General features: G+C 39.1%; 1 non-coding gene across 1 annotated transcript; it reads right to left on the bottom strand.

The window, feature by feature from the left end:
• Positions 1-920: 920 nt before the first annotated feature.
• LOC130953320 (small nucleolar RNA R71) lies at positions 921-1,029 on the bottom strand. The gene has a single exon (XR_009075490.1). It is a non-coding gene; the product is annotated as a small nucleolar RNA R71 (small nucleolar RNA).
• Between the last annotated feature and the right edge of the window lie 23,694 nt (positions 1,030-24,723).

Below are 24,723 nucleotides of genomic sequence, written 5' to 3'. Positions count from 1 at the left end.
CGTGCCATGCACTGGTGTTCAAGTGGCACGCCCATATTGGTGTGTTCCTTCAAGCTTGGCGTGCCACGCCTGGGTCCTCAAGTGGCACGCCCAAGTGTTGAATCAGGGTTGGCGTGCCACGCTTTCGACGTCAACTGGCATGCCCAAGTGGTTGGGTCTTCAATCTTTTTTATGGAAACTTGAACTAGCGTGCCATGCCTTGATGCTCAAGTGGCACGCCCACCTTAAGGTGGCTCCTTTAGCTTGGTGTGCCACGCCTGAGTCTTCAAGTGGCACGCCCAAGTGATGGTTTAAAGCTGGCGTGCCACGCCTTCGATACCAAGTGGCACGCCCAAGTGGTTGTCCCTCTTGGGTTGATGAACTAGCGTGCAACGCCCAATGGTTCAAGTGGCACGCCCATAGTATGTGATAGACTTGGCGTGTCACGCCCCTTTTGTGGCCTTCAACATTGCTCTCTGGAAAACTATACTGGCGTGCCACGCCCATGTAAAACTTTGAGGATCCTTTCTGGAAATTATTACTGGTGTGCCGTGCCCAGCTCCTGGTGTGCCAGGCCCACATCCTTTATTTTGTTATTTTCTTCCCTTTTTGTTTATCTTTTCACCTGATATTCAGCACAAACCCATTTCAAAGCAATGTACCATAATATTCATCAATTAGTTCATGAATTGCAATGATCAAATGAGATTATGCTCTTTTATGGTCCTTTTTAGATAAGAAAAAAGAGTAAGTGATGTAAATCATCAACTGTTAAGACCAATGGAGTGGATCCTGAGGTCTACAGACTTATGCTCTTTCCCTTTGCAATTAGAAACAAAGCTAGGATATGGTTGGACGTTTAACCTAAAGAAAGCCTAGATTCTTGGGAAAAATTGGTCAATACCTTCTTGGTCAAGATCTTCCCACCTCAGAAGATGAGCAAAATCAGAGTGAAAGTTCAAACCTTTAGGCAGAAAGAAGGTGAGTCCCTCTATGAAGATTGGGAAAGATACAAGAAACTGATAAGGAGATGTCCTCCTGACATGCTCTCAGAATGGTCTATCCTAGGTATCTTCTATGATGGTCTGTCTGAGATGTCCAAAATATCATTGAACAGCTCTGTGGGTGGATCACTCCACTTGAAGAAAATGCTTGAAGAGGCAAAAGAACTCATTGAGATGGTTGCAAACAACCAATTCATGTACAGCTCTGAGAGAAACACTGTGAATAATGGGGTAGCTCAGAAGAAAGGAGTTCCTAAAGTAGACAATCTGAATGCTATATTGGCTCAGAACAAGATCTTGATCCAACAGGTCAATATGATTACTCAGCATTTGACTGGAATACAAGTTGCAGTAGGTAGTACTGAAGAAGCTTCCTCTGAAGTAGAAGCTTATGATCCTGACCAACCCATGATGGAGGAGGTGAATTATATGGGAGAACCCTATGAAAATACCTACAATCCATCATAGAGGAATCATCCTAACTTTTCATGGAATGATCAACAAAAGCCTCAGCAAGGCTTCAACAATAATCAAGGTGGAAGAAACCAGAATAGATTCAACAACAGACCACTATTCCCATCTTCTCAGGAACCTATGGAGAATCCTAGGCAGAGCCTTTCTGACTTAGTCACTATAGTCTCCAACCTCTCTAAGACCACTCATAGTTTCATAACTGAAACAATGTCTTCCACTAGAAATCTAGAGGTACAAGTTGGTCAGCTGAGCAAGAGGATCCTTGAGACTCCTCCTAACATTCTTCTTAGCAACACTAAAGTAAACCCAAGAGAAGCGTACAAGGCCATCTCTACAGAGACTGAGGTCAAACAAGAAGAGAGTGCACTGGAGTTGAACGCCAGTAAGGAGGTCCTTACTAGGCGTTCAACGCCCAAGGCAACACAAAAGTTGGCTTTGAACGTCAGTGAAGATATCTATGATGGGCGTTCAACACACAAAGAAACACAGGTTCTGGCGTTGAACGCCACAATAGCGGTAGCTGGCGACCCTAAGCCCAATGAGAAGTACCATATTGAAGAGCTGATAGAACCAAAGGTTCATGAGGAAACCATTGAAGTTCCTTTGAATTCTTGGTTATGGATCCTAGGCTCTGAAGAGTACTCTTCCTCTGATGAGGAAGAGGAGACTACGGAAGAGCAAGTTGATCGGTACCTAGGAATTATGATGAAGCTGAATGCCAAGTTATTTGGCACAAAGCCATTGGAGGAAGAACCTCCAGTACTCACCAAGGAACTCAATGCCTTGGTTCAGCATAAGCTACCTCAGAAGAAGCCAGATCCTGGACGCTTCTTAATTCCTTGCACCATAGGCACCATGACCTCTGATAAGGCTCTATGTGACCTAGGGTCAAGCATAAACCTCATGTCTCTCTCTGAAATGGAAAGGCTAGAAATCTTTGAGGTCCAAGCTGTAAGAATCTCATTGGAGATGGCAGACAAGTCCATAAAAAAGGCTTATGGACTAGTAGAGGATGTCTTGGTAAAGGTTGAAGACCTTTACATCCCTGTTGATTTCATAATCCTGGACACTGGAGAGGGAGAGGATGAGTCTATCATCCTTGGAAGACCTTTCCTAGCCGCAGCCAAGGCTGTAATTGATGTAGATAGAGGAGAGCTAGTCCTACAATTAGATGAGGATTGCCTTGTATTCAAGGTTCATAAGCCTCACTCTACCTCAGTTGAAGAGGGCAACAATATCAAGCATGAAGTGCTTCAACTACTCCTCTCATACAAAGCCTAACAGAGCCCCTAGACACCAATTCTAAGTTTGGTGTGGAGCCACCATCATTAAGCTCTGAGAGGAATGGCAGTAAGAAGAAAGTGCCTAAAGGCTGGAGGGATAAGAAAATCCTCACTGAAGGCCTCTCACATGGCATGAGAGTTATCTTCACTGACAATCCTGTCATCCCATACATCGTGAACATAATCCTGTCTCAAGAATATGTGGAACTCATCCATGAGAGCACAGGCAGGAAGTTCACTGTAAGGGGCGAAATTCTGAGCCCCTATCCATCTTCATAAGGAGCTAACCGTCAAGCTAGTGATGTTAAAGAAGCACTTGTTGGGAGGCAACCCAACCATATTTAGTTATTTCTATTTCTTTTAAAGTTTATTTTACATGATTAATTCCTTAAGTTTATTTTTCTCTAGTTGTTTCTTTAGGTTCATGATCATGTGCAGTAGTCAGAATAGACACAGAACGGTTCAGAGATGGAAATAAAACACTATGGAATAAGTATCTTGCTGGCATTGAACGCCAGAGAAGGAAGGTAGAGTGGGCATTCAATGCCCACCAGAAGCAGCCAAACTGGCATTGAACACCACACAGGGTGTCCCTGATGGGTGTTCAATGCCCAAGAAGACCAGAAAGCTGGCGTTGAACGCCAGCCAAGGAGCAGAGGCTGGCCATTTGGTGGACGAAATTGTGATCCATATTCTTTGTATTTGTATGAAAGCATTATTATGGCACCAGTTGAATTCACAACTCCGTTCAACTAACCAGCAAGTGTACTGGGTCGTCCAAGTAATAAACCTTACGTGAGTAAGGGTCGATCCCACAGAGATTGTTGGTATGAAGCAAGCTATGGTCACCTTGTAAATCTCAGTTAGGCAGATTAAATTTGTTTATAGTTTTGAAAATTAATAAAAAGAAGAAATAATAAAAGGGATAGAATACTTATGCAGATTCATTGGTGGGAATTTCAGATAAGCGAATGGAGATACTGTATGGCTCAAGAACGCCTACTTTCCTATTGCTTCAACTTAATCCTTCTTACTCCTTTCCATGGCAAGCTGTGTATAGGGGTTCACCGTTCGACGATGGCTACTTTTAATCCTCTCGGGAAAATGGTCCTCTGCGCTGTCACTCGCATGGCTAATCGTCTGGAGGCATCACACTGGCCGAAGGCTACATCCCATCCTCGCAGTGAAAACTACGCTCACGCGCTCTGTCACAGCACGGCTAATCACTGGTTGGTTCCCGCTCCTACTGGAATAGAATCCCTTGATTCTTTTGCGTCTGTCACTAATGCCCAGCACTTGCAAGTCTGAAGCACGTCACAGTCATTCATTACCGGAATCCTACTCGGAATACCACAGACAAGGTTAGACTTTCCGGATTCCCAGGATCCTACTCGGAATACCACAGACAAGGTGAGACTTTTCGGATCCTCATAAATGCCGCCATCTATCTAGCTTATACCACGAAGATTCTGCTGGGGAATCTAAGAGATACACATTCAAGCTCTGTTGCATGTAGAACGGAAGTGGTTGTCAATCACACGCGTTCATAGGTGAGAATGATGATGAGCGTCACATAATCATCACATTCATCATGTTTTTGGGTGCGAATGAATATCTTGGAATAAGAATAAGAGAGAATTGAATAAAAGAAAATAGAATTGCATTAATACTTGAGGTACAGTAGAGCTCCACACCCTTAATCTATAGTGTGCAGAAACTCCTCCGTTGAAAATACATAAGTAAAAGGTTCAGGCATGGAAGAATGGCCAGCCCCCATGATCTGAGAACTAATCGTCCCAAGACGTCTAATACAATAGTTAAATGTTCTATTTATAATAAACTAGCTCCTAGGGTTTACATGAGTAAGTAATTGATGCATAAATCCACTTCCGGGGCCCACTTGGTGTATGCTTGGGCTGAGCTTGATCAATCCACGAGCTGAGGCTTCTCTTGGAGTTGAACTCCGAGTTATGACGTGTTTTGGGCGTTCAACTCCGGATCATGACGTTTTTCTGGCGTTTAACTCCAGACAGCAGCATGTACTTGGCGTTCAACGCCAAGTTACGTCGTCAATTTCCGAATAAAGTATAAACTATTATATATTGCTGGAAAGTCCTGGATGTCTACTTTCCAACGCCGTTAAGAGCGCGCCATTTGGAGTTCTGTAGCTCCAGAAAATCCATTTTGAGTGCAGGGAGGTCAGATTCCAACAGCATCAGCAGTCATTTTGTCAGCCTTTTTCAGAGTTTTGCTCAAGTCCCTCAATTTCAGCCAGAAATTACCTGAAATCACAGAAAAACACACAAACTCATAGTAAAGTCCAGAAATGTGAATTTAACGTAAAAACTAATGAAAATATCCCTAAAAGTAGCTTGAACTTACTAAAAACTACCTAAAAACAATGCCAAAAAGCGTATAAATTATCCGCTCATCACAACACCAAACTTAAATTGTTGCTTGTCCCCAAGCAACTGAAAATCAATTAGGATAAAAAGAAGAGAATATACTATAAATTCCAGAATATCAATGAATATTAATTCTAATTAGATGAGCGGGACTTGTAGCTTTTTGCTTCTGAACAGTTTTGGCATCTCACTTTTTCCTTTGTAGTTTAGAGTGATTGGCGTCTCTTAGGAACTTAGAATTTTGGATAGTGTTATTGACTTTCCTAGTTAAGCATGTTGATTCTTGAACACAGCTACTTATGAGTCTTGGCTGTGGCCCTAAGCACTTTGTTTTCCAGTATTACCACCGGATACATAAATGCCACAGACACATAACTGGGTGAACCTTTTCAGATTGTGACTCAGCTTTGCTAGAGTCCCCAGTTAGAGGTGTCCAGAGCTCTTAAGCACACTCTTTTGCTTTGGATCACGACTTTAACCACTTGGTCTCAAGCTTTTCACTTGGACCTTCATGACACAAGCATATGGTTAGGGACAGCTTGATTTAGCCGCTTAGGCCTGGATTTAATTTCCTTGGGCCCTCCTATCCATTGATGCTCAAAGCCTTGGATCCTTTTTACCCTTGCCTTTTGGTTTTAAGGGCTATTGGCTTTTTCTACTGCTCCTTCTTTTTTTTTTCGCCATTCACTGCTTTTTCTTGCTTCAAGAATCAATTTCATGATTTTTCAGATCATCAATAACATTTCTCTTTGTTCATCATTCTTTCAAGAGCCAACAGTTTTAACATTCATAAACAACAAGATCAAAAGACATATGCACTGTTCAAGCATTCATTCAGAAAACAAAAAGTATTGTCACCACATCAATAAAATTAAATTAAATTCAAGGATAATTTCAAAATTCATGTACTTCTTGTTCTTTTGAATTAAAACATTTTTCATTTAAGAGAGGTGAAGGATTAATGGATTTTATTCATAGCTTTAAGGCATGGTTACATACTAATGATCATGAAGTAAAGACACAAAACATAGATAAACACAACATTAAAAACCGAAAAACAGAAAGAGATAAAGAACAAGGAATGAGTCCACCTCTAGTGGCGTCTTCTTCTTGATGGACCAATGATGTTCTTCAGCTCTTCTATGTCCCTTCCTTGCCTTTGTTGCTCCTCCCTCATTTCTCTTTGGTGATGGGCTTATCCTCTTCAATGAGGATGTCTCCTTCTATGATAACTCCAGCTGAGTAACATAGATGGCAAATAAGGTGAGGAAAAGCTAGCCGTGACATAGGTGAGGGCTTGTCGGCTATTTTGTAGATTTCATTGGAGATGACCTCATGAACTTCTACTTCCTCTCCAATCATGATGCCATGAATCATGATGGCCCGATCCACAGTAACTTCAGATTGGTTGCTAGTAGGAATGATGGAGCGTTGAATGAACTCCAACCATCCTCTAGCCACAGGCTTGAGGTCCAGTCTTCTTAGTTGGACTGGCTTGCCTTTGGAGTCTCTCTTCCATTGAGCTCCTTCCACACAAATGTCCATAAGGACTTGGTCCAACCTTTGATCAAAGTTGACCCTTCTAGTGTAGGGGCGTTCATCTCCTTGCATCATAGGCAAGTGAAACGCCAACCTCACATTTTCCGGACTAAAATCCAAGTATTTCCCCTGAACCATTGTGAGATAATTCTTTGGACTCGGGTTCATACCTTGATCATGGTTCCTAGTGATCCATGCATTGGCATAGAACTCTTGAACCATTAAGATTCCGACTTGTTGCATGGGGTTGGTTAGGACTTCCCAACCTTTTCTTCGGACTTCATGTCGGATCTCCGGATACTCATTTTTCTTGAGCTTAAAAGGGACCTCAGGGATCACCTTCTTCTTTGCCACAACATCATAGAAGTGGTCTTGATGGCTCTTGGAGATGAATCTTTCCATCTCCCATGACTCGGAGGTGGAAGCTTTTGTCTTCCCTTTTCCTTTTCTAGAGGATACTCCGGCCTTAGGTGCCATTGATGGTAATGGAAAAACAAAAAGCTTATGCTTTTACCACACCAAACTTAAAATATTGCTCGCCCTCGAGCAAGAGAAGAAAGAAGAGAAGAAGAAGAAGAAGAAAATATGGTAGAGAGGGAGAGAGGTGGGTTCGGCCAAGTGAGAGAAGAGGGGTTTGTGTTGTGTGAAAATGAAGGAGAATGGAAGGGTATTTATAGGGAGAGGGGGTAGTGTGTATTCGGCCATTTAGGGTGGGAATGGGTGGGAAATCGGTTTTGAATTTTTGAAGGTATGTGGGGTTTATGGGGAAGAGTGGATGAGGTGATTGGTGAAGAATGTTGGGGAGTGTGGCATGGGGAATAGGAGAGTGTGATTAGGATTAAAAGGTAAGGTGGGAATATGTTAGGTGGGGATCCTGTGGGGTCCACAGATCCTGAGGTGATCCTGTGGGGTCCACAGATCCTGAGGTGTCAAGGAATTCCATCCCTGCACCAAATAGGCATGTAAAATGCCTTCGTGCATCATTCTGGCGTTTAAACGCCCATTGGTGCATATTCTGGGCGTTCAACGCCCATGTAAAGCATGTTTCTGGCATTGAACGCCAGTTTCATGCTTGTTACTGGCGTTCAGCGCCAGTTTTTCCTCTCTAGGCACATTCCTGGCGTTCAACGCCAGAATGTTGCTTGTTTCTGGCGTTCAGCGCCAGAATGATGCTCTGTTCTGGCGTTGAACGCCAGCCAGATGCATCTTACTAGCGTTGAACGCCAGCCTGTGCGTCCTCCAGGGTGTAAATTTTTTTCTTCTGCTGTTTTTGATTCTGTTTTTAATTTTTATGATTTTTTCGTGACTCCTCATGATCATGTACCTAATAAAACACAAAATAACAATAAAATAGAATAAAATAAAAATAGATGAATAAAATTGGGTTGCCTCCCAACAAGCGCTTCTTTAATGTCAATAGCTTGACAGTGGCTCTCATGGAGCCACAAGGTGATAAGGTCAATGTTGTATAGTTGCCAACACCAAACTTAGAGTTTGGATATGGGGTCTTAACACCAAACTTAGAGTTTGGTTGTGGCCTCACAACACCAAACTTAGAGTTTGACTGTGTGGGCTCTTCTTGACTCTGAACTGAGAGAAGCTCTTCATGCTTACTCTCTTCTGTCACAGAGGGATGGCCATGTGCCTTAAATACAAGGTAGTCTCCATTTAATTGAAGAACTAATTCACCTCTGTTGACATCTATCACAGCTCCTGCTGTGGCTAGGAAAGGTCTTCCAAGGATGATGCAAGCATCCTCTTCCTTCCTAGTGTCTAAGATTATGAAATCAGCAGGGATGTAAAGGCCTTCAACCTTTACTAGCACGTCCTCTACTATTCCATAAGCCTGTCTCAATGACTTGTCTGCCAGTTGTAATGAGAACAAGGCAGGTTGTACCTCAATGATCCCCAGCTTCTCCATTACAGAGAGTGGCATAAGATTTATCCCTGACTCCAGATCACATAGAGCTTTTGCAAAGGTCATGGTGCCTATGGTACAGGGTATTAAGAACTTGCCAGGATCTTGTTTCTTTTGAGGTAGAATTTTCTGAATCCAAGTATCCAGTTCATTAATGAGCAGGGGAGGTTCACTTTCCCAAGTCTCATTACCAAATAGCTTGGCGTTCAGCTTCATGATAGCTCCTAAATATTGAGCAACTTGCTCTCCAGTTACCTCTTCATCCTCTTCTGAGGAAGAATAGTCTTCAGAGCTCATGAATGGCAGAAGGAGATTTAATGGAATCTCTATGGTCTCTATATGAGCCTCAGATTCCTTTGGATCCTTAATAGGAAACTCCTTCATGCTTGAGGGACGTCCCAGGAGGTCTTCCTCACTAGGATTTTCGTCCTCCTCCTCCCTTGTGCATTCGGCCATATTGACTATGTCAATGGCTTTGCACTCTCCTTTTGGATTCTCTTCTGTATTGCTTGGGAGAATGCTGGGAGGAGTTTCAATGACTTTCTTACTCAGCTGGCCCACTTGTGCCTCCAGATTTCTAATGGAGGATCTTGTTTCACTCATGAAACTGAAAGTGGCCTTTGACAGATCAGAGACTACATTGGCTAAATTAGAAGTGTTTTGTTCAGAATTCTCTGTCTGTTGCTGAGAAGATGATGGATATGGCTTGCTATTGCCCAGCCTATTACGACCACCATTGTTAAAGCCTTGTTGAGGCTTCTGTTGATCCTTCCATGAGAAATTTGGATGATTTCTCCATGATGGGTTATAAGTGTTTCCATAAGGTTCACCCATGTAATTAACCTCTGCCATGGCAGGGTTCTCAAGATCATAAACTTCTTCAGAAGCTGCCTCTCTAGTACTGTTGGATGCCTGTTGCCATCCATTCAGATTTTGAGAGATCATGTTGACCTGTTGAGTCAACACTTTGTTCTGAGCCAATATGGCATTCAGAGTATCAATTTCAAGAACTCCTTTCTTCTGAGGTATCCCATTGTTCACGGAATTCCTCTCAGAAGTGTACATGAATTGGTTGTTTGCAACCATGTCAATGAGTTCTTGAGCCTCTTCAGGCATTTTCTTCAGGTGAATAGATCCACCTGCAGAATGGTCCAATGACATTTTCGAAAATTCAGAGAGACCATAATAGAATATATCTAAAATGGTCCATTCTGAAAACATGTCAGATGGACATCTTTTGGTCAGCTGCTTGTATCTTTCCCAAGCTTCATAGAGGGATTTACCATCTTTTTGTTTGAAGGTTTGAACATCCACTCTCAGCTTGCTCAGCTTTTGAGGAGGAAAGAATTTATCCAAAAAGGCAGTGACCAGCTTATCCCAAGAGTCCAGGCTATCCTTGGGTTGTGAATCCAACCATATTCTAGCTCTGTCTCTTACAGCAAAAGGGAAAAGCATGAGTCTGTAGACTTCAGGATCAACTCCATTCGTCTTTACAGTCTCACAGATCTGCAAGAACTCAGTTAAAAACTGATAAGGATCTTCAGATGGAAGTCCATAAAACTTGCAGTTTTGTTGCATTAAGGCAACTAGCTGAGGTTTCAGCTCAAAGTTGTTGGCTCCAATGGCAGGAATGGAGATGCTTCTTCCATCAAACTTGGATGTTGGCTTTGTAAAGTCACCAAGCATTCTCCTTGCATTATTATTATTTTCGGCTGCCATCTCCTTCTCTTGTTTGAAAATTTCTGAAAGGTTGTTTCTGGATTGTTGTAATTTAGCTTCTCTTAATTTTCTCTTCAAAGTCCTTTCAGGTTCTGGATCAATTTCAACAAGAGTTCCTTTATCCCTGTTCCTGCTCATATGAAAGAGAAGAAAACAAGAAAAGAAAGAGGAATCTTCTATGTCACAGTATAGAGATTCCTTTATGTTAGTAGAAAAAGAAAGGGGAAAAGAGTGAAGAAGGATGGGTTCAGATTTTTTAGATGAAGAGAGGTGAAGAAAAGTGTTAGTAAATAATTAATTAAATAAAATAAGAAAAGAGAGGGAGAATTTTCGAAAATAATTTTGAAAAAGGGGTTAGTAATTTTTGAAAATTAAAGATAAGATAAGATTAAATTTAAAATTTAAAACAAAAAGAATTTTTGAAAAAAAAAGAGGTGAGATATTTTCGAAAATTAGAGAGGGAAAAGTAGTTAGGTGGTTTTGAAAAAGATAAGAAACAAACAAAAAGTTAGTTAGTTGATTGAAAAAGATTTGCAATCAAAATTTGAAAAAGATAAGAAGATAAGAAGTTAGATAAAAAGATTTGAAATCAAATTTTGAAAGAGATGAAATTTTTGAAAAAGATATGATAAGAGATAAGATAAAAATTTTAAGAAAAAGATATTTTGAAAAAGATTTAATTTTTTAAAATGACTTAACCAACAAGAAACTACAAGATAAGATTCTAGAATTTAAAGATTGAACCTTTCTTAACAAGAAAGTAACAAACTTCAAATTTTTGAATCAATCATATTAATTGTTAGTATATTTTCGAAAATATGGTATAAAAAATAAGAAAAAGATTTTGAAAAATAATTTTTAAAATTTTCGAAAATAAGAACAAAAATGAAAAAAATATGATTTTTGAAAAAGATCTTGAAAAGATAAGATTTTTAAAATTGAAATTTTGATTTGACTTGTAAGAAACAACTAATTTTAAAAATTTTTTGACCAAGTCAACCCAAAATTTCGAAAATTTGGAGGGAAATAAGGAAAAGATATTTTTTTGATTTTTGAATTTTTAATTATGAGAGAGAAAAACAACAAAAATACTCAATGCATGGAATTTTTAGATCAAAACAATGAATGCATGCAAGAATGCTATGAATGTCAAGATGAACACCAAGAACACTTTGAAGATCATGATGAACATCAAGAACATAATTTTAAAAAATTTTTGATGCAAAGAAAACATGCAAGACACCAAACTTAGAAATCTTTAATGCATGAAAAATATGAATGCCAAGATGCACATGAAAAACAACAAACAACACAAAACAAGAAAACATCAAGATCAAACAAGAGGACTTATTAAGAACAACTTGAAGATTATGAAGAACACTATGAATGCATGGAATTTTCGAAAAATGCAAGAAAAATTTTTACAGCATGCAATTGACACCAAACTTAAAAATTGACTCAAGACTCAAACAAGAAACATAAAATATTTTTGATTTTTATGATTTTATGATTTTTTTTGTATTTTTATTAATTTTTTCGAAAATAATGTGAGGAAAAACGAAAAATAAAAGAAAAATTTTGAAAAAGATTTTTGAAACGAAAATTACCTAATCTGAGCAACAAGATGAACCGTCAGTTGTCCATACTCGAACAATCCCCGGCAACGGCGCCAAAAACTTGGTGGACGAAATTGTGATCCATATTCTTTGTATTTGTATGAAAGCATTATTATGGCACCAGTTGAATTCACAACTCCGTTCAACTAACCAGCAAGTGTACTGGGTCGTCCAAGTAATAAACCTTACGTGAGTAAGGGTCGATCCCACAGAGATTGTTGGTATGAAGCAAGCTATGGTCACCTTGTAAATCTCAGTTAGGCAGATTAAATTTGTTTATAGTTTTGAAAATTAATAAAAAGAAGAAATAATAAAAGGGATAGAATACTTATGCAGATTCATTGGTGGGAATTTCAGATAAGCGAATGGAGATACTGTATGGCTCAAGAACGCCTACTTTCCTATTGCTTCAACTTAATCCTTCTTACTCCTTTCCATGGCAAGCTGTGTATAGGGGTTCACCGTTCGACGATGGCTACTTTTAATCCTCTCGGGAAAATGGTCCTCTGCGCTGTCACTCGCATGGCTAATCGTCTGGAGGCATCACACTGGCCGAAGGCTACATCCCATCCTCGCAGTGAAAACTACGCTCACGCGCTCTGTCACAGCACGGCTAATCACTGGTTGGTTCCCGCTCCTACTGGAATAGAATCCCTTGATTCTTTTGCGTCTGTCACTAACGCCCAGCACTTGCGAGTCTGAAGCACGTCACAGTCATTCATTACCGGAATCCTACTCGGAATACCACAGACAAGGTTAGACTTTCCGGATTCCCAGGATCCTACTCGGAATACCACAGACAAGGTGAGACTTTTCGGATCCTCATAAATGCCGCCATCTATCTAGCTTATACCACGGAGATTCTGTTGGGGAATCTAAGAGATACACATTCAAGTTCTGTTGCATGTAGAACGGAAGTGGTTGTCAATCACACGCGTTCATAGGTGAGAATGATGATGAACGTCACATAATCATCACATTCATCATGTTTTTGGGTGCGAATGAATATCTTGGAATAAGAATAAGAGAGAATTGAATAAAAGAAAATAGAATTGCATTAATACTTGAGGTACAGTAGAGCTCCACACCCTTAATCTATGGTGTGCAGAAACTCCTCCGTTGAAAATACATAAGTAAAAGGTTCAGGCATGGCCGAATGGCCAGCCCCCATGATCTGAGAACTAATCGTCCCAAGACGTCTAATACAATAGTTAAATGTTCTATTTATAATAAACTAGCTCCTAGGGTTTACATGAGTAAGTAATTGATGCATAAATCCACTTCCGGGGCCCACTTGGTGTATGCTTGGGCTGAGCTTGATCAATCCACGAGCTGAGGCTTCTCTTGGAGTTGAACTCTGAGTTATGACGTGTTTTGGGCGTTCAACTCCGGATCATGACGTTTTTCTGGCGTTTAACTCCAGACAGCAGCATGTACTTGGCGTTCAACGCCAAGTTACGTCGTCAATTTCCGAATAAAGTATGGACTATTATATATTGCTGGAAAGCCCTGGATGTCTACTTTCCAACACCGTTGAGAGCGCGCCATTTGGAGTTTTGTAGCTCCAGAAAATCCATTTCGAGTGCAGGGAGGTCAGATTCCAACAGCATCAACAGTCCTTTTGTCAGCCTTTTTCAGAGTTTTGCTCAAGTCCCTCAATTTCAGCCAGAAATTACCTGAAATCACAAAAAAACACACAAACTCATAGTAAAGTCCAGAAATGTGAATTTAACATAAAAACTAATGAAAACATCCCTAAAAGTAGCTTGAACTTACTAAAAACTACCTAAAAATAATGCCAAAAAGCGTATAAATTATCCGCTCATCACCATTCAATGCCCAAAAGAAGCAAAAAACCTGGCGTTGAATGCTAGGAAGGAGATCCCTCCTGGGCATTCAACGCCCTAAATGGAGCCAGAAGCTAGCGTTATGGAGCATGAGCTGGGCGTTCAGTGCCCATAAAGGGGCAGGGAATTCGATTTCCCTAGCCTTTCATGACCAGTGGGTCCCACAGCATCTTCACCTACCCCACCTTCTTCTCCCTTCTTTTCACACTTCCCCATACACTCTTCCCTATAAACCCTCAACCAATCACATCGATACCTCTTCCCCAAAACCATCATAACCCCTACCCACTAAAATTCAAAATTTTCCACCCATATTTCCTCCCATTCATTTGAAACCCTAACCACAACCTCTCTATAAATAACCCCCTCATACCACTTATCCCACACACTACTTATATACCTTTAGCCCTCACTTGGCCGAATTGCTCTTCTCCCTATATCTCCATCTATTTTCTTCTTCTTCTACTCCATTCTTCTCTTTTGTCTATTTTTGCTCGAGGACGAGCAAAGCTTTTAAGTTTGGTGTTGGAAAAGCCTTGCTTTTTGCTTTTTATTCCCACTTATAGCACCCAAGGCCGGAGAACCCTCTAGAAAGAGAAAAGGAAAAGCCATAGCCGCCACCTCCGAATCTTGGAAGATGGAGAGATTCATCACCAAAGTCCACCAAGAACACTTCTATGAAGTAGTGGCAAAGAAAAAGGTGATCCATGAGGTCCCTTTTAGACTTAAGAAGAATGACTATTTGGAGATCCGACATAAAATCTGGAAAAGAGGTTGGGAAGTCCGAATAAACCTCATCCAAGAGGTTGGGATCTTAATGGTGCAATAGTTCTATGCTAATGCTTGGGTCACGAAAAACCATAACATTAGTGTGAACTCACATCCTAAAAATTGGAGCACCACGGTCCGAGGGAGAATCTTGGACTTTAGCCCGTAAAGTGTGAGGATGGCATTCAACTTGCCTTTGATGCAAGGAGACTGACATCCTTACACTAGAAGAGTCAATTTTGATCAGAGGCTGGATCAAGTGCTCTCAGACATCTATGTGGAAGAAACACAGTGGAAAAAGGATTCCCAAGGCAAGCCTATGCAACTAAGAAGGCTTGACCTCAAGTCCATAGCTAGAAGATGGTTGGAATGTATCCAATGCTCTATCATCCTTACTAGCAACTGGTCTGAAGTGACCATAGACCGAGCCATCATGATCCATTGCATCATGCTCGGAAATGAGGTGGAAGTACATGAGGTGATACCTCAAGAGTTGTACAAAGTGACGGACAAGCCCTTCCACCCAAGCAAGGTTAGCTTTCCCTTATCTTATCTGCCACCTATGCAACTCAACTGGAATTGTCATAGAAGGTGACATTCCAGTTGAGGAAGACAAGCCCATCACTAAAAGAAGGATGGAGCATACTAGAGAGCCGGCACATGAACCACAACATGGGCATGTGGAGCCGCCTCAACATGAGATCACTAAGATGCCTCAAGGGATGTAATTTCCTCCTTAAAGCTATTGGGATCAATGGCATACTTCTATGGGATAATTAAGCTCTAACATGAATTAGCTGAGGATGGAGTATCAAGAGCATTCCACCATCCTTAATGAAATTAGAGAATATTAAAGAGCTATGGGGGAAGAACAACAAAGACAGGGGAATGACATAGAAGAGATAAAGCACTACATTGGATCCTCCAGAAGGAGTGGTAGCCGCCGTCACTAAGGTGGTCCCGTTCCATCACCCCTTGCTTTCATGTTATTTTTCTGTTTTCCATTATATTTTATTGTCTGTTCTCGTGTTCTTATTGCATGAACATTTATATCTATGTCTTAAAGTTATAAAATGTTCCATATATCTCTCACCTTGCTTAAAAGAAAATTTTATTTGAAAAAAAAATTGAGAGATACATGAATTTCGAGTTATATAATAAGAATAGTCAATTATTTTGATGTGGTGGCATTGCTTTTGTTTTCTGAATGCATGAATAAACAATACATATTTGAAATTGGAGTTAAGAATGTTGGCTCTTGAATGAATGATGAAAAAGAAGAAGTATTATTGGTAATTTTAAAAATCCAAAAAAAATTTATTCTTGAAGCAAGAAAAAGTAGCAAAAAAAAAAAGAAAAAGCATGTTGCAATAAAAGAAAAAAATATATATATGCATGCGAAAAAAAGAAGCAATAGAAAAAGTTAATAGCTCTTTAAACCAAAAGGCAAGAGCATAGGTCCAAGGCTTTGAGCATCAATGGTTAGGAGGGCCTAAAAGAAACAAAATCTTGGCCTAAGCACTCCAAAAGAACAGTGTCCCTAACTATATGCTTGTGGTGTGAAGGTGTCAAGTGAAAAGCTTGAGACTGAGCAGATAAAGTAATGATCCAAAGCAAAAAGAGTGTGCTTAAGAACTCTGGACACGTCTATATGGGGATTCTAGCAAATTAAAGCTAAATTACAATTCAAAAGGGTTCACCCAGTTAAGTGTCTGTGGCATTTATGTATCCGGTGGTAATATTGGAAAACAAAGTGCTTAGGGTCACGGCCAAGACTCTAAAAGTTGTGTTCAAGAATAAAAAATAACTAAACTAGGAAATTCAACAATATCATCTGGATTCTAAGTTCCTAAGGATGCCAACACTTCTGAGCTTCAATGGATAGTGAGATGTCAAAACTATTCAGAAGCAAAAAGTTACTAAGTCCTGCTCATCTAATTGAAGCTGAACTTCATTGAAAACTCTGAGATTTATTATATCTTACTCTTCTTTTTATCCTACTTTGTTTTTAGTTGCTTGGGGACAAGCAACAGTTTAAGTTTGGTATTATGATGAGTGGATATTTTATACGCTTTTTGGCATTATTTTCATATAGGTTTTGTTATGTTTTATTTAAGTTTTATTATATTTTGATAGGTTTTAGTATAAAATTCACAATTTTGGATTCTACTATGAGTTGTGTTTTATGTTAATTTCAGGGATTTTTTGGCTGAAATCTGAGAGTTTTGACAAAGTTTGATTCAGAGGCAAGGAAAGCGTAGTAAATGCTGTCAGGATCTGACCTCCCTGCATTCAAGCATATATTTTTGGAGATACAAAAGTCCAAATGGAGCATTTTCAATGGAGTTGGAAAGCTAACATCTAGGGCTTTCCAGCAATATATAATAATTCATACTTGTTTTTGGAAATGAAGTCCCAAATCTGGTGTTCAACACCAGCCATCTACCCCCTTTCTGGCGTTAGATGCCCAAAAGTGGGCCCCGAAAGTGGATTTTCACGCTACAAGCATAAGCTTTTCATATTTCTGTAATCCTTAGTTATTAGATTAGTATATATAGGAGAAGATCACCCTTGTTTAGGATCTTTGACCACCTTGGAATCTTATGCCATATTTTCAAATTGTATTATTCTTTTGTACAGTATGAGCCACTAAACCTCTTAGGTTAAGGTTTGGACCTCTGTTGAGTTTCATGGATTAATAAAAGCACTACTGTTCTATTTCAACTATTCTATGATGTATCTTCGTTCTTCAACCTTATGAATAAGATGAACCGTCACAAGTTATCTCCATTCTACATGGGGTCAGCGTGAGTCTTTCACCGGAGATCGCTGAACCACAAGCTTGATTATACATATCTTAGACAGCTAATCCACGACTTTGTTGGGGACTTCTTGAGACATCAGTTTAGCCGAGGTATGGGGAGATTAGAGTCTTTGTGGTAAAGGCTAGAGCCAAGGCACAGCATTCTCTGATCCAGAAGATTCGACCTTTTCTGTGGCATTTTGAGTAGGATCACCAAATGGATGAACTGCAGAAGCTTCACCCTCATTCAGACTGGATGCACACTAAACCTGGTGTTTAGCCTAGAGGAAAATTGGCGGCCTCTTAACCGGCATTATCACATACAGCCTGCCATAAAAGAAATCATTCACAGTTGGAGTAGACAGTAAGAAAAGATTGATCCAGAAGAATAAAGCATCTTCGAAGCCTTAACCATTTTCTTACCATTGAATTCACAACCACTGAGTAACGTTATCTTTATTTTGTTTTTATGCGCTTTCAACAACAAACTTCTTTTATATCCGCCTGACTAAGATTTACAAGATAACCACTGGTTGATACAAGCCGACAATCTCCATGGGATCGATCCTGGCTCACCTCGGGTATTACTTGGACAACCCAATGCACTTGCTGGTTCAGTTGTGCGAAGTTAAATTCCGCGCACCAAGTAGCTAAGTATACTAGGAAGTTCGAAGATCTGTGTCATTTTTCAAAGATTTTCCAAGGAGATCTTGATAGTTTTGAAGAATGGAAATGTCTGAAATATGAAGGAGGACTTCTCAATGAGATGATGCACTCTTTACAATGTTTAGAGCTTCGGAATTTTGTAGAACTCGTCAATAAGAGCCAACTTATGGAAGACTGTGAGAAAAAGATGGTGACAACAAAGATGTGTCATCAAAACTTACCACAAAAGTATGCTAACAACTTTCACCGACCTGCGTTTCAACAGAGGTGCCTTTCAAGAATCCTAAAGTACCTCAATGCGGTAATCAACAAATGGGAATGCCTCTGGTTGATCTAATTTTGGGAACGGAGGTCGACTGAGGCTAAAACCTTGGTAAGCAATGCCAGTAACACTGCATAGATCAATTATGTAGGATGTATGGAAAAGATCATCTCGGTACGCCATGCCAGTTTAAAGCACACACTTATTTTGTGTGGAGAAACGAGGAACATTGTGAAGGATTGTCCAAAGAAGCCTAATCGAGATCCTGCTAGAGCATTAAAACAAGGACGAGTGTTTGCTATGTCTGCCATGATGCTACTGGCTCTGACTCCTTGCTCCAAGGTTAGTGTTATGTCAAGGATCGTTCGTTAATTGTACTGTATAATTCTGGTGCATCGCATTCTTTTATTTCATATAACTGTTGCGTGTGAGTTTGGGATTAGTTTTCTCTAAACTGATTTTTGACCTAGTTGTCAATACACCCACCTCACATAAAGCATTGACCAACCTTATTTGTCGACAGGTAGCCTTCAATATTAAAGATAGATCTTTCTTGCATGACCTAATCTATTTAACTTTGTTTGGTTCAGACATTATCTTAGGGTTTGATTGGTTATCTAAGAATCATATTCTTTTTTACTCTTTTGATAAAACTGTTATCTTTCCTTTTGATAATAAGCGTATTGGATCAGTAGTTTCTCATGCTTTATACCTAGATTCTGTGAGAGCTACCTATAACGGGAGTGAATGTAAGGGGTACGTTCTATTAGCGGCTAGCTCGAGTGTTGACGAAGTAAACCTGGAACAGTCTGAGTGGTACGAGATTTCTCCGACGTGATTTTGGAAGACATACCGAGTTTCCTCCTCGAAAAGAGATTGATTTCGGCATCGACTTAGTACCTTGAGCTGGACTGATTTTGGTAGCACCCTACTATATGTCTCTGTTGGAATTGGCAGAACTGAAGAAGCAATTGGAAGTTTTCTCTGATCATAAGAGTCTGAAGTACATTTTGAACCGAAGGACCTTAACATCAGAAACCCTCAAAAAGAATACAACCTTTATAAGTGCCTCAATGGAAATGGGAGAGAATCACCATGGATATTGTCATGGGATTACTGAGGACCTCTGTAATACCCTACCACATAGAGCCTTGCGCTTAAGTTGTAAAGCAGAGGTGGTAAGGTATTACGATCTCTAAAAGAAAAAGACGTATATAAATATAGATGAAAGAAATTATAACTAGTAGTCTTGAAGAAGAAGCTAAGCAAAAGCGTAACAGAAATCTCATCGCACTCAACCGGATAAGCGTGAAACGGATAAACAAGATCGAAAAGAATGATAAAAACATATATATAAAGATCAGAGTTCCAAAAGATACATGACGCGAGCCAAACGTCAGTTCATAATTTTCCTCTTTATAAACGGAATCGCTTTGTTGCAAGTACAGTTCTAAACCAACTTTTTGTTTGTCTCAATTGTAAACCAATAAAAAATACCGAGAGTATTAAATCACGGGTCATCTCTCAAAGGAACTGTAGTGAGGTGTGCATATTATCAGCTATGAGTATAAGGGGGGTTTGTAGATAAACAGGTAGGAAATTAAATAACAAGAAAGTAAAGCTAACAACTGAAGAAATATAAAGGCTAAAAGACACTCTTGACAAGGATTGAGAATCATATCTTTCTAATCAAGTCATTGACCACAACCATGGCGATTTTCTAGAGTTAATCTCATTTTGTCATCTCCAACATTGGGAGAAAATTAAATAGGCATATTCAGTCTTAATCCATAGGTCTTACTCGTCAGTGAAAACGAGATCAACTAACAACCCTAAATCACAAATCAATATTGGACATCAATAACTCTTGCATCATTAACCACGATATGACAATTATAAGAGCAAACCCAATTAGTTAACCTCGAATGATGAGATAAGACAATTGGGCTTAATCAATCTCAATCCATAGGTTTTACTCGTTAATGGAAACAAGATTAATTAAAATCTCCAAATTGTCAATCAATTCAGGCATTAATGACATCAAGGGTACCTCAATTATTCAATTCCAAGTCAAGAGTGTAAAATTCTACCCTAAAATTAAGAGAAACATTTTCACAAATACTTGGAAGGCATAAAAATAAAGTATGGTAGAATTGCAATAATAATAAAATCTAAAGCTACTAATTGTAAGATGACAACAACAACAATTAAAAGAAGCAACAATAATCATGATATAAATTGCATTAAAGAGAAACCAAATTAACAAAAGAGTTCATGAACATAAAAGCACAAAACAGAGGAAATTAACAAGTAAAACTAAGAGAACAAAGATGTAATAACAAGAAATTGTAAAGAAAATTAAATTAAAGCAATAATTGAAACCTAAATCTAAGATCCTAATTCTAGAGAGAAGAGAGAGATTCTCTCTCTAGAAATTAACCTAAAACATGACAAAAATCTATCCTAATTGCTCTTGCCCTTCATCCTTATTGAATTTGGTTTCAAATAGCTTTAGAAATGAGTTGAATTGGGTCTGGAAAGCCCTGAAATTTTGACCCACGTGTTCACTTAAGTGAACTCACGTGCTTGCAGTTATGCATACGCATGGTTGCACGAAATCTCAAAATGTGCATACGCACAAGGCATGCATACGCATGACCATGAATTTTTCCAAAACCTCATTTCTTTCATAAATTCTCTACTTTGCATGCTTTTTCCTCACTTTTTCGATCCAATCGTTGCCTTCTAAGCATGAAATCACTCAACAAACACATCAATGTATCGAATGGAATTAAAGTAAATTAAATTTAGCAATTTAAGAGCTTAAAAAGTATGTTTTTACTCTTTAACACAATTTAGGAGGAATTCATAAAATCATGCTAATTTAATGAATAAATATAGGATAACATGATAATATTCACTCAATTCAATACAAAATAAACCATCAAAATGTGATTTATCAATCTTCCCATACTTAAACAATAGCATGTCCTCATGCTAAACACCAAGAAAGACAAGAAATGGGTATCAATAGTTATGCAATGCAACTATCTAATGTATGCAACTACACTACGTAACACTATCTACTTATTTATATGTATCTATCTAGTCAAAGTAAATCAATTTCCAAAAAAGCATAGATAAGTAAAAAGGGCCAAAGAGATAGCAACCAAATCAAATTCACAATTGAATTAAGTCATATAAAAGAATGTACAAACTTGCAATATAAGAAATAATCATAGGTGGAAACATGGAATTGAGCAATCGAACCCCTCACTAGATGTGTATACACTCTAGTCGCTCAAGTGTTTAAGTTCGATCCACTCAATTCTCCTCTAATCATGCTTTCTTAGGTTTGTTCTTCATCTAACAATCAACGGATATTTAATGCATATATGCAATCATCATGAGGACTTTTCAAGGTTGTAATAAGGTCAAGGGTAAAGGTAAGGATATTTATGGCTAAGTGAGCTAGAATTTAAATCTTTGATTAACCTAAACTCTCATCTAACATATATAACCCATGAAATTCTAATATAACACCTAGCTACCCATAATCTCACTTTTTTGCATACTTATGCATCCAATTCAATTCAATTCTATTCACATTACATATGCTATTGATTATTATTGGGCTTCACATTGGGGTATTTTTATCCCCTTTTTTTATTCTTTGATAAATTTTTATATACACAATCAATGCATATGGTCTACAATTTTTATATACACAATCAACGCATAAGTATGTCTCCAATTTCCAAGATTTTCAATAGAAATGGAAACCACATTTTCATCAACCAAGATTCTCAAATTTTTCCACACTTAGATGACACACACACTCATTAACCTAAACTAATCAAAGATGCAAATTAAGGACATTCATAGTTTTTCACTTAGAGGTAGTGATGTGCTAAAATTAAGAATGAAAAGGGATTAAAAAGACTTAAAATTGGGTAACAATGGTAAATAGAAAGGGGAAGGCTATATGGGTAAGTGAGCTATAATAAAAGAATGGCCTCAATCATGTAAATACATATATACACTAACTAATGGATATAGAGAATCAAACAAACCAAAGATTGTAATTATAAAAAGGGAATAACACATAAGAATAAAAAATAATGGTTAATATAATGTATCTACACATTGAGGCTCAAAACACACAAAGTTGTGTATTTTTAACTCATAAACTATGTTTCACAATGTATAATTCAAGCAAGTTTTAATGAAAAATATCAACTCAATTCAATCGGGATGTCAATGCCCTATAAAAAAAATTTCTTCGAAATTTCATTAAATTGACTACACTTATTCTATATATATAATGTGATTGGATCTAGACTTAAAAATTCTAAGTTCATTTGCTAATTTCAATCAAACTAATTCATCAAATATACAGAAAATCAAACTAGGTTCAATTATGCGCATTGTCCAATCAAAGCTATTTAAAAAGTAGAAAGTGCAATAACTAACAAGGTGTTCAGAATAACAAAATATATACAAAAGTGCAAATGCATACTAAAAATTAAAATGAAGTTTGGAGTAGAACATTTCACCCAAAATAAGCATCGCTAATGAGTCGGATGACCTCCCCACACTTAAGAATTAGCACCGTCCTCGATACTCCTGAAGTCAGGTGGAGTAGAAGGAGTCCTCGTTGTGATCATGAGCTGGTGCCTTCTGATCCTCCTCCTCCTCACTATTCTCAGAGGAGATATCCGACTCCTCTTCACTGAATTTCATGCCGGAAGCTGTCTCCTGATGTTCTCATAGCGTCGTTTGGAGTGGCACTCCAAACGAGCTATGTCATAGACCAAGCGATGGATCAGACGATAGAGTGGCAATGATGTTGATGATGGTCTGGGTGCTGAAGGTGCTGAGGGGGCTGCTGAAGGTCTTACTGTTGCTGAAGAAGTGGTTGCCTCTACGGTAGTGGTCATCCTATGACCTTGGCGTCTGGTGGATGACGAAAACCATTTGCCGTGCAGGATGATTTTCTTGCTACTGACAACTGTCGGCCTCCCATCCGCATCCTCCCAATCTACCTCTGCTCGCAGACCCAACTCTATAATCAGGCAGGGGAATACTAGGTTGCCTATGTAATGCGTCCGGGCCATATACTTTCTGATGAGCCTTGGAAGGTACAGCTGCTTTCCTTCAAAGACACACCAGATAAGCACAACCGTATTTGAAGTGAACTCTATCTCATGAGTGCTAGGAATTGATGAGCAGATAATTTATACGGTTTTGGCATTATTTTTAGGTAGTTTTTAGTAGGATCTGGCTATTTTTTGGGACGTTTTTATTAGTTTTTATGCAAAATTCACATTTTTGGGCCTTACTATGAGTTTGTGTGTTTTTCTGTGATTTCAGGTATTTTCTGGCTGAAATTGAGGGACCTGAGCAAAAATCTGATTTAGAGGCTGACAAAGGATTGCAGATGCTGTTGGATTTTGACCTTCCTGCACTCGAAAATGATTTTTTGGAGCTACACAACTCCAAATGGCGCGCTCTTAATTGCGTTGGAAAGTAGACATCCAAGGCTTTCCAGAAATATACAATAGTCCATACTTTGCACGAGTTTTGACAATATGAAATGGCGTCAAAACGCCAGCTCTCTGCCCTTTTTTGGCGTCAAAACGCCAGAACTAGCATAAAAGTTAGAGTTAAACGCCCAAACTGGCACCAAAGCTGGTGTTTAACTACAGGGAAGACCTCTACATGTGTGAAGCTCAATGCTCAGCCCAAGCACACACCAAGTGGACTCGGAAGTGGATTTCTGCATCATTTACCTATTTCTGTAAACCCTAGTAGCTAGTTTCATTATAAATAGGACCTTTTACTATTGTATTTTCATCTTCGGATCATAGAGACATTCTAGATATCATATTTTCATATTTGGGGAGGCTGGCCATTTGGCCATGCCTGGACCTACAGACCACTTATGTATTTTCAACGGTGGAGTTTCTACACAACATAGATTAAGGTGTGAAGCTCTGCTGTTCCTCGAGTATTAATGCAATTACTACTATTTTCTATTCAATTCAAGCTTATTCTTGTTCTAAGATATTCACTCGCACTTCAACCTGATGAATGTGATGATCCGTGACACTCATCATCATTCTCACCTATGAACGCGTGACTGACAACCACTTTCGTTCTACTAAAGATTGAGCGTGTATCTCTTAGCCTCCATTCCGAAAGATCGAAGTCTTCGTGGTATAAGCTAGAATTATTGGCAGCCATTCCTGAGATTTGGAAAGTCTAAACCTTGTCTGTGGTATTCCGAGTAGGATCTGGGAAGGGATAACTATGACGAGCTTCAAACTCGTGAGTGTTGGGCGTAGTGACAGACGCAAAAGGATCACCGGATTCTATTCCGACATGATCGAGAACCGACAGATGATTAGCCGTGCGGTGACAGCGCATTTGGACCATTT

The sequence above is a fragment of the Arachis stenosperma genome, chromosome 9, assembly GCF_014773155.1.
Source record: "Arachis stenosperma cultivar V10309 chromosome 9, arast.V10309.gnm1.PFL2, whole genome shotgun sequence".
In the NCBI taxonomy this organism is placed as follows: domain Eukaryota; kingdom Viridiplantae; phylum Streptophyta; class Magnoliopsida; order Fabales; family Fabaceae; genus Arachis; species Arachis stenosperma.
This window is presented reverse-complemented; position numbering and strand designations above follow the sequence as displayed.